An 11,348-nucleotide genomic window follows, 5' to 3' on the forward strand; every position below is an offset into this window, starting at 1 on the left:
ATAAAAATAGCATAATTATAATAATTTTATAATTTTCTAAAAACTTTATCTTTTATTTTAGATTTATAAATCAATGTTTAAATTCACTAATTAAATATTTTATAAATATTAAAGATAAATAATTTTTTTATTAAAATTAAATATATTTACATAAATAAAATCAATATAATATATACACTAAAAATTATAATGTAGACCACCCATCCTCATTCAATGTTCTTGCATAATGAAGTAAGAAAATTGTGGAACCAGATGAAATATCATTATGTTTTTATTTTTTAAAATGAAAAACACTATTTTATCAATACCAAAATAATAAAAGAATAAAAAAAGATCCCACACTATTAAAAAAAAATGTTGACAGCATTAATGATAAAAATTAAAAAACTAAATTTTTAAATAACAAATTAATTCTATAAAACTCGGATTGCGAATCAATTGAGAATATATTATAATATCAAGTCCCATAGGTAGTTCACATTATTTATCAAAATCATTTAATGAATTAAAAACAATCACCAAATTTTTATTAAAAAGGATCATACTCTAAATAAATAAAAGATACAAGTAAGATATCCATAACATTAATCTATTTTTATTCATTATCTTTGTAAAACAACCTCTTAATTTCTTTTCTTTTTTCGTTTATTTTATTTCTGGTCCTGTTATAAGAGCCTATGATCATGATGAATCCACGTGCATTCATTATTGCCTTTTCACGAGGATACCTATTTCCAACTTATCTTTTCTTTTTTGCTGGTCAGGCAAAACTAATATTATTATTTTTGTGTTTTAAAAATATTTATAAAAAATTTAATATTTAATATTTTTTAAATTAATATATTTTTAGTATTTTTAAATTATTTTAATATATTAATATTAAAAATAATTTTTTTAAAATAAAAAATTATTTAAAAAATAACTATAACAACACTACCAAATAAGATCACTCAAACCATATAATACATTTAAAATTTTCAATTGGCTTCTCACAAAATATTTCTGTTTAATTAATAGTTGATACTAGTTTATAGTGTCTTGTGACTTAGATTAATTTATTTTTTAATATAATAAAAAATACTTAAATTATAAAAAAGTATTATTTAATATTAGTATTAAACTAAATAAGTTAATATTAGTTTTTTTAATTTGATGAACTAAATTTAAAATTAAATTATATAAAAATTATCTTAAAATTACTCAATGAACTTCATCTTATTTTTACAATGTGCTTTCAAATTAAAAGTGATTGACAAAAATATTTTATTTTATTGTAATTTAATAATAATAACCAATTTTTACAATGCGCTTTCAAATTAGAAGTGATTGACAAAAATATTTTATTTTATTTTAATTTAATAATAATAACCAAAGTGTCAAATTGAGATAATCAATCATTGAATTTTTTTTCTTAAAAAAAAACATATAATTTGATACAGTTTATATCTGTGGGATCAGAGAGCACTGACGTTATTATTTTCCTTTAACTAAAAGTTTCTTTCGAGAATGTATAACAGAAAGGGTTCTAATTCTAAAGAAAGGGATGTGGCCCAATAGCATTGCTGTATTTATCATCTGTAGATTTGTAGTCCAACAGCACTCTTAATCATCAAAACCACACAGAACAAAAGCTCACTCGTGCGGGTGGCCAGCACTGCCAATCATTGCTACCATAAGCCCGCTATTTGATATCTTACACGTGGCAACATTACACGTGGAGGTGACAAGACAAAGGAGAGAATTGCCAAATTATTATTATTATTATTACAATGTTATATGAAAGTTATTTATTTTTATTCGGGTGTTTTTTTTCTCGTTTATCATGTTTTTTCTTATGAGAATGTAATTACACACACACAAAAAAAAAAAAAAATCTAGATCTACACATTATATAAATTAAGAGTGAAAATAACAACACAAAATTAAACAAAGCCTCGTATATATAAATTATAAATCAATACAATAAATTTATTTGAGAAAAAAACTATAAAATAACTAAACACCCAAACAAAATATATATACTAAAAAAATATAGAAAAAAATTAATATTTTAAAACTGAGTTCAAATAAAAAAAAAAGATTTCTTACATAAAGAAGAGAATCCTCAAAAAAATTTGAAATAGAACACGGATGCTGAAAAACAGATTATGTAGTAGCCAAATTTGTTCTAGAAAGTTGAATTATGTTGAGATTTTTTTTGGGGGCTATTTGTTGCAGAAAAGAATGCATATGAAAGAAGGAGAAATGAGAGCGGATGAGAGAAAAGTCGATCGCCAGGTCATAAATTAAATATTACCGATGAAATTATTCAGCCAATAATTTTATCGATCATTGTCAATAAAAATATCATGTCACCATGCAATTTTTCTTTTTTAAATTCTACTGTAATACCCTTCGTAATTTTCTCGGTATATAACGAGAAAATTTTTCATTAGCATATTTACAAACATCCTTTACAATCAGGTTAATTTCATCGGTAATGTTGTCTGTAAAAGTTATACATCATTATATTGTTTGACTTTTTTTTTCATTTCTTATTTTTCCATTGCAATACTGAGGGGTTTTTTTTTTTTGGTGTTTGCCAATGGATACTGGAATGAAAAATTCTATGTGTAAAGGTCATTGCAATATACCAATGAAAAAAATCTGTTAGTATTTCTAGTAGTATTTAGGATAGTTATACCAAATTAAAAAGTTAAGAAATAATTCATATTGATGTAGGTTATAAAAAAAGCGAAGTATAGTATATTTATTCTATATCAAAAACTTCAAAAATAATCCATGTTGATGTAGGTTATATATAGTTATCGATCCCACATCAAGAAATTAAAAAACAATTTATATGGATGTAGGTTATATAAAAAAAAATGAATTTATCCAAGTGGTTGTAGGCTATAAAAAAAAATATATAAAGTAAGTATATTTATCCCATATTAAAAAGAAATAAAGAAACAATCCTTTTGGATATAGCCATATATAGTTATCTTATATAAAAAAATTAAGAAGTTTAATATATGTAAATGTAGGCTATGAAAAAAATATGAAGTTTAATATAATTATCCCACATTGAAAAGTTAGGTAACCCATGTCGAAAAGTTAGGAAACAATTCTTGTGGAAGTAAGCTATATATAGTTATCCTATATTAAGAAGATAACAAAACAATCCATGTGAATATGTGGTATAAAAAAATATACGTGAGGCTAAGTATTTATGAATTATGTTTATATTTTTTGGATTTATAAAAAATTAAAATTAAAAAAAGATCAGATCTCACCAGGATTATGTCGTGTCACTCATGTTTCATATTAATCTAGTGAGTCATTTGAGTTTTACCTAATCAATTGTAAGCTCGAGTTTTTCTGATTTGAGAACCAACCAAGGCCCCAGGTTGCTTAGGCCTCAAATTAACCCACTGGGTCGAGTAGAGCCGGATTTTATAACTATGATTAAAATGCACAACCAATTTAATGACAATAATGATTACATATAACATTGATTTTACAAGTAATTTTATGAATAAGTCTAATATAACTTGAGTGAAAATTATTTTTAATCATCAATTAATATTTTTTTTTGTAAATAAAAAATAAAATCAAGACAATTTTTTTTATAAAGATAAAAAAGAAATTATGTTAATATGAAATAAATTATAAACAAATTGCTATTTTCACATTACATTTAAAAAAGAATAAGTTTTTATAAAATAATTGACCCATTGAATAATTTGGACAATAAAAAAACTATTTAAAATATGAATTACTTAGGAAAGAAATGGTTGCATTTTACGTACACAAATGGATTACTTAAAACCTTTAAAAATTAGGGGTTGATTATGTGCTTTAGATTTCATATGAATAGTAAAAAACTATAATTTTTTTTTTTACTTCAATTATATCCTTTAATGATCTAATTAGATGGAACTAATATTAAAATCATGGCAAAAGTACTAAATGAAAAGAAAAATAGCTAAATTGTAATACACAAAAAACAATAGATTTGATCTTAAATTTCTGCTAATGTTTATTTTGATTTACAATTTCATTTTATTTATTTTTTTGGTTCTCGTATGAGAAAGAGAGAATTACCAAAAAATAACTCTAAAGATAAGAAGTGATTGTTTGTTGAGATTTCAACCATAAAATTGATCATGCTTGTTGCCCAAATGTTCCATTCGAATAGTAAAAGGAGTTGGATGGTTGATTTTTCATTTCGTAAACAGTATTTCTAAGAAACTTTAAGGGTACAAATGGTTGTATTGAATTGTGTGTGTTGTTTTTCATGTGTTTGCATGTTAAAATTTGGTTGAAAAATAGGTTATTTCAACTCAAAACCTAAAAAAGAGATCTTACTTAACTGATTGAGCTGACAAAAACTAAACACATTAATGACATACCATCTGCCTCAAAAAACGACGCATCATTTGTTTTGATAGACAATGTATCGTACATATTAATTGTTTTGCAAAATAAAAATAAGAGGTAAACATCATGCTGCCTGCCAACTTAAATAAAAAAAAAGAAAAAGAAAAAATATGGTTAGGAGCGTAATAAAAAAAAGAAAAAAAGAAAAAATATGGTTAGGAGCATAGGCCTGGGTCCAGGCCTATGCACATCTAGCCTCTATTGGAGGGTTAGGTGCTAGGTCTAATTCTTTGAAGCCTTTTTTTTTATAAATAAAAAATAATTATTATAATGATTATTAATTTTTCAATTTTTACTAAGTTTTTAAATAATATTATAATTTTTTATTTAAATTTTTATATTTTTTTTTCAATTTTTATGTATTTAATATAAAAATAATAATACTAACGATAAATTGTTCATAAAAATTTAATAGTAATATATAGATTTTAAAGTAGAATCATTGTTTTTGTTAGAATATAGTTGGTCCGGTAAACTTTTATTTTTTATTATTTCAACGTGTCGTCTACACACTACAAGAGATAACAAGAAAAAGACAATAGGTGGTGGCCAAGTGGTAAAGACTTGGGACTAAGGGGTTTGCTCACTCTGTGGTCTCAGGTTCGAGTCCTTGGTTGCTCATATGATGGTCACTGGAGGCTTACATGGTCGTTAACTTCAGGACCCGTAGGATTAGTCGTGGTACGCGCAAGCTGACCCGGACACCCACGTTAATCTAAAAAAAAAAAAAGACAATAGGGCCAGACGCAAGAACTTGGCTCACCTCTATAAGCCTAGGCCACTTAAAGTTGCACCAAGGACTCTGTGGTTTTTTAGTTGTTTTTATTTTATTTTTTATTGTATATTTTTACCTCTATAAGCCTAGGCCACTTAAAGTTGCGCCAAGGACTCTCTGGTTTTTTAGTTGTTTTTATTTGTTTTTTATTTTATTTTTTACTGTATATTTTTACTTTTTTTTAATATATATTTTTTTAATTTTATCTTTTAATTTGAATTTTTTTTAATCATGTAATGAAGTACAATAAATTTTAATTAAACCTAGTGAAATTCATAAATAAATTCATAGATTTTAACTGAATTATGTTATTTTTTGTTTATTCGATTTTGCATTCTCTCAAACTTGATCAAGTCAATGAGATTATGTAGATATAACTCTCATGTGATTGAATTTAAAACTTTATTTGAATAAAAATTTAGGTTTTAAATGTTTTAATTTAAATCCTCTATATTATATTTATTAATAATATTAAAAAATTTATTGTGAGCTAGGCGTAGCATGGTGCGTACGTGAAGTAAATATAAAATGAATGAAGAACGAGTTGTACCATTAGAAATTATTTATAGAAGATTTAAAACTTTATATTAACCACTATCAATTTGTATACCTTCATTAAAAATGTAAAAAATCATGACAAATGAGGATATTAAATATAAAATACATAAGCACATAGATCTACATCCATAAATAAAATGAGAAGAAGAAAAAGAATAAGATTTAAAATTATGAAGAAGGAAAAGTAATAATAAATAAGTATATTCTATTTTCAAATTAGTAGATGCAACAGCTAACAATAATACCAATAAAATAATTGTGTTTAATTAATGAACGAATCAGATTATAATTATAAATGTCTCTTTTCTTTGCGGCGAAGGGAATGTTTGGTTATGGGTTCCATCTGATCTCCATATCAAACAGAGAGAGATCTCAATCATTGCCCAGCAGAGAACGCGGCCGCACGATGCTCAATGATTTTCCAAGGCAAATGATAGCAGCTCGGGCCCTTCCCCGGAAGGGGGAAAGAAAGGAAAAGTAGACACAATCTTAATGGCATGGATAAACCTTCTGTATATAGTTTAGATGGAACGGTCAAGACATGCACATAACGGCTGCTTGCAACCTTACCTTCTATTGGCCCAAAATGGTAGCTTCTTTTGCGACTCACAATAACAAGGAACCCTAAAATATGCGGCAGAGAAGTCAAAAAAGGGCACCCCTACTCGAGGGCAATAAAATATTATAATGTGGCCTTCCCTGAACAGCGAAAGCGAAAGATCTGAAGTCCAACTTTGAACATAAAAGAATGGTATAAATCTAGTCATCTATATTTGACTGTGAAAAACGCCAGTAGGGCTCCCTTTCGTTTATGGCTTTCGGCCGCGTCGCATCGGGCCAACAATCACCCGCTGACTATTTGAAGGTGATATTCGCATCCAGGACTCTTCTAAGACAGAACCATGCATGCAAATCTTCTGTGTGATGCATGAAGATGGCCACAATCCACGACAACACGCAGCCAAAGTTTTCCTCAGCATATGACCTTGCGTCGGTCTATTGATATTATGCGTAATCAGTAATATTTGGCGCACGAATTGAAGGCTTCATGATGGCACTGGGACCTATGCGAACCTTAAAACAATATTTAAATTTCAGTATTATTTGAACTTAGTGGAGGAGTATTGATTGATTGGCCCAGAATATAGGCCTTTTAGGCAAAGTGGTAATATCTTGCAACAACTAATTAAACCCAAGAATTGTTTTATCTTTTGCATTGAAAAGGTGACTCTTAGAATAGTGTATTGCTGTTCTCTGGATAGATTTCCTATCATCATCTTAAAACTGACAGGCGACTTAGTGAAGATAAAGACCCAGGCAATATATAAGATCATGATGTTTCCCACGAAGACTTACATCACCTTTTTCCTGGGTTTCGGATTGATTGCACATGAATCTTGGATGCAAGCGTCAAATAGGAAGGTTTAATGAGATACAAGTCCTACAAATAATTCCATGCATAGAAACAATTTGAGGGTGTGTTTGGTTTATAGAAGCAAACTAATCCATGATTTTTGGAACCTCTATTCAACCAAACAAAACTCTAGCAATTTCCTTTTTGAAAAAAATTAGCACAATAACAAAAAAGAATTTGGTAGAATAACACCATTTAAAAATGTTTTGGTGAAATATCATGCTTCACCTTGTTATGTTTTTTATTCTAATCGAAAACTAATTGATTTTTATTTCTTATAAAAATATAGAATTGAAATAAGATGGATTGAAATGAAAAAAACATCAAACATGTATGATTCTTCATAAATTTTGTAAAAGATACATCTGGTAATTGAAATTTAAAAATCATGCAGATGAAATAATTTCAGTACCTTAATATTTTTTCAATTTAATTTTAGAACAAAAATTTATTTTTTTTATTTTTAGTCCTTGCTTGAGAAAGGAGAGAGAGGTCACTAGATTCCAACAATAAAAAAAAAAAAAGTGTCATTAACATTGATTTAGATCGTTAGATTCCAGCAATAGCCCTTGGTTTCATTTGACAAGGAGAGTTCATATTAGATATTTTTGTACCTTTAAAGTTCATAAAAAAATATATGAGCTAATGTTTATTTAAGTTTTTAAAGCTATTTTTATGTTTTTATATGTCATCGACGAGTTTATCACAATTTTTATAATATTTTATATGTATTTTGGGTCAAAAAATAGATTGAAAAATAAGTTTTTAGATAAAAAAAACTTCACTCGTGATTTTTCAACCATCACAATGGCTGAAATATAGGCAAATTAGTCAATACATTGTGTGATTTTAATAAAAAAAAATTAGGACATACTACATGTTGTCCACTCTAGTTTCAAACAGTAAAACATTAAGGATCTAGACGCATGAGCCTTGACAAAATGGGCTAGGCCCATCAATGCCTACCCTTTGCTTTATTTTTTTAAATGTTTTTCTATTTTTTAAATTAAAATTCTTTTTATGTTTTTTTCTCTAATATTTTTTAATTTATATTTAAATTAATACTCATTCTCTCTTTTATTTTTTATGAAGAGACTCTTTTAAATGATAATTGTTTTAGTTATGCATTTAAATTTGATGAGTTTTTCTTATTCGTCTATATTTTTTTTATCTTTTGTATGAATGAAATTTATTTTTAAAAATAAAAAAATTATTTTCAGATAATATTTCTAATATGTGCAAGTTTGCATTATGTTTTTTTTTCTATTTTTATTTTATTTTATTAATTTAATTTGAATCTCTATTTCTATTATAATTTATTTAAATACACAAAATTATTTTAATAAAAAAATTTATCAAAATATCAAGGTAAATATCCTATCTTTCTAGATTAAATATATTAATTTTTAAATTTTATTTTTAGATATTATTAATGATTATTTATTTATTCATTCATATATATAGTTCTTGTTTTATTTAATTAGATGTATATATAAAAAATATTTTTTAAAATTGAATTTTTTAAACTACAAAAATACATTAAAAACCTATATATATATATATAATTGTTTTTATATAAAATAAAAATATGTAACTCTAAACTCAATATGGGACACGTAACACAAATTCTATAGTAGGTAGCAATTTCACTTTAAATGTACCGTGAACTCTCCCACAAGATGTAGAATTTATTTGGAATTATGACAGTGGTGATGATTTCAAGGATTTTTTGTTTATAAATATATTAAAATAATTTTTTTATTTTTTTAAATTTTTTTTTGATATTAATATTTCAAAACAATAAAAAAATATAAAAAAAATTATTTTAAATAAAAAGTTTTTGAAGTTTTTGAAAACATGAATTGCACGGGATTCTGAACACTCTGTTGATATCGTTAATACAGTTATTTATCATGTGCGTGACAGCTAACAAGGAACCAATTAGGATGCTGTCATAAGTTGCAATGAAAAAATATAATTACGGATAGGTTCCTAAACCACTAAATCGCGTGAGAAATCAATTACAATCATTGTTTTTTTTTTTTTGTTCGAATCGGGTTCAGGAAAAGAGAGAAATTGATTTTTAATGATAAGATTTTTAGTCAATTGAAGAGACTGAAGAGTAATTTTCCTATAAATTAATTTAAGAAATTAATAGAGCAATATATGTAATAAATATTTAGTTATTTAAGTTTAAATTAAATAAACTTCAAATGAGAAAGAAATAAAAACAAAGGTGAAAAAACAGGCTAGATGCATACGTCCGGAAAATCAAATTGCTTAGCCCACTGAAATCCAAGCTCAACATGTGAGCTTGATATTTTATTATTAATTAAATTGACAAATAACACGTTTATTTTTTTATTTTACCTTTTTAGAAAAAACACACATTGCATTGTTTATAAACTTAGTTTTAGACCGCCAAGATGGTGGTCGATAAATCAAGATAGATATGTTTTTTATCTAAAATTTTATTTTTTATTAAACTATTTTTATCTAGAAATGCATAAAAAAACATTACTATAACTTTAAAAAATTAATTTCTCAAATAAAAAATTCTTAAAATTTATTTAAAAATACAAAATAAAAAAGGAAAAAAAATATCTCTTTCAGGTATGATTTTTTTTTTATCAATTTAAAAGCTCAAAATCACCCAAATGTAACTCTTTTAATCTAAAACAAACATTTTTACATTAAATTTAACTATTTTTATCATCAAAATCCAACCACCCAAAATCTTTATCTCTCCGTTATTTTTTTGTGACTTTATCCTCTCTAAAACTTAATAACCAAAAATTAAACAAAATAAACTTGAAAACTAAATTGTTTAATTGCAAAACTTAAGATACCAAAAAGGAAACTTGAAAATAACTTAGGGAAAAATTAAGCAAAAAAAGACACTAACATCATTTTTTTTAAAAAATAGTTTTATTTTTTTCTTATTTCAATTTTGATTCCCTCATTTTTAATTTTTTAAACAATAAAATAGGATTTTTTTTGGCAAAATCAAGCATGAATATTTTTTTTAATTTTTTAAACAATAAAATAGGATTTGTTTTGGCAAAATCAAGCATGGATATTTTTTAAAATTAAAATAATCATATAAAAAATAAATCAAAATAAATTCCAATCAACACGTAAAATCAAAAAACAATATATATATATATAAAGGACTGCAGATGTTATCACGAGTTTTGTAGGAAAAAAAGTGCTGCCATTCAAGTTCGAAGCTCAAAACAAGTGATCTATCTGTACTCTATAACTTTTTCATCATCTTTATCTAAATGAATGATTATATTAAGAGAATGGAGTCGCAAAAAGTTTCAGCTTCTTTAGTTAAATCCTTTGTTGAAAATTTGAATTAAAAATTTACAAAAAGAAACAAACCTCGAGAGAGCTACGGCGAAGCGCATACCGTTTTAATAAAATACATTCCGTTGCCGGGAATCGAACCCGGGTCTCCTGGGTGAAAGCCAGATATCCTAACCGCTGGTCGACAACGGAGCACTGGTCGGTTCGTGTCATTTGTTAATTTATTTCTACTTTGTTTTGAGAAACCAGCCTTCGCACCGTTAACGAGCAAACATCATCTTTGTAGAGATTAAATGATATAGCCATCGCCGGTAACTAAATCATGCTGTTCATCAACCAGAAATAGTAATAAGTTCCGATATTAACTCTAGCTATGCTGAGATGTTACAGGGAACGCTGCCTATATATCTGATATGTTTTGATGTGAGCGTCTATGGACACTCTCTGCGCCAGTCTTGTCTTCTGTGGTATTGCCATCTCTCTGTCGTTCTTCTCATTGGTTTTTCCTGTCGGTACCTCCTTGTGTCTTGTGGTCTCCTTTTGACATATGTCTAGCCAATGGCAATGCTACTTTTTTTCATGCTTCTTTAGGCTGCACATCCTCTCCGCCTTTCCCTTTTGTCCTAAAGAAACTTCGGTCCATGGAGGTATCATAATAGTGTTCTCAGAGTCAAGAGAGAAGACAGTAAACAAATAAAAAACCAGCCAATGGCAATGCTACTTTTTTTCATGTTTCTTTAGGCTGCACATCCTCTCCCCCTTTCCCTTTTGTCCTAAGAAACTTCGGTCCATAGAGGTATCATAATAGTGTTCTTAGAGTCAGGAGAGAAGACAGTAAACAAATAAAAAAACAGATCAGAAGAGCGG

The 11,348-nt window shown here is 26.6% G+C and overlaps 1 non-coding gene across 1 annotated transcript; it reads right to left on the reverse strand.

Annotated features, from left to right (window-relative positions):
* Positions 1-10,601: 10,601 nt before the first annotated feature.
* Positions 10,602-10,673, reverse strand: TRNAE-UUC (transfer RNA glutamic acid (anticodon UUC)). Its single transcript has one exon. It is a non-coding gene; the product is annotated as a tRNA-Glu (tRNA).
* Positions 10,674-11,348: the final 675 nt, after the last annotated feature.

Source organism: Populus euphratica, unplaced genomic scaffold, assembly GCF_000495115.2.
Source record: "Populus euphratica unplaced genomic scaffold, PopEup_1.0 scaffold252.1, whole genome shotgun sequence".
Classification (NCBI taxonomy): domain Eukaryota; kingdom Viridiplantae; phylum Streptophyta; class Magnoliopsida; order Malpighiales; family Salicaceae; genus Populus; species Populus euphratica.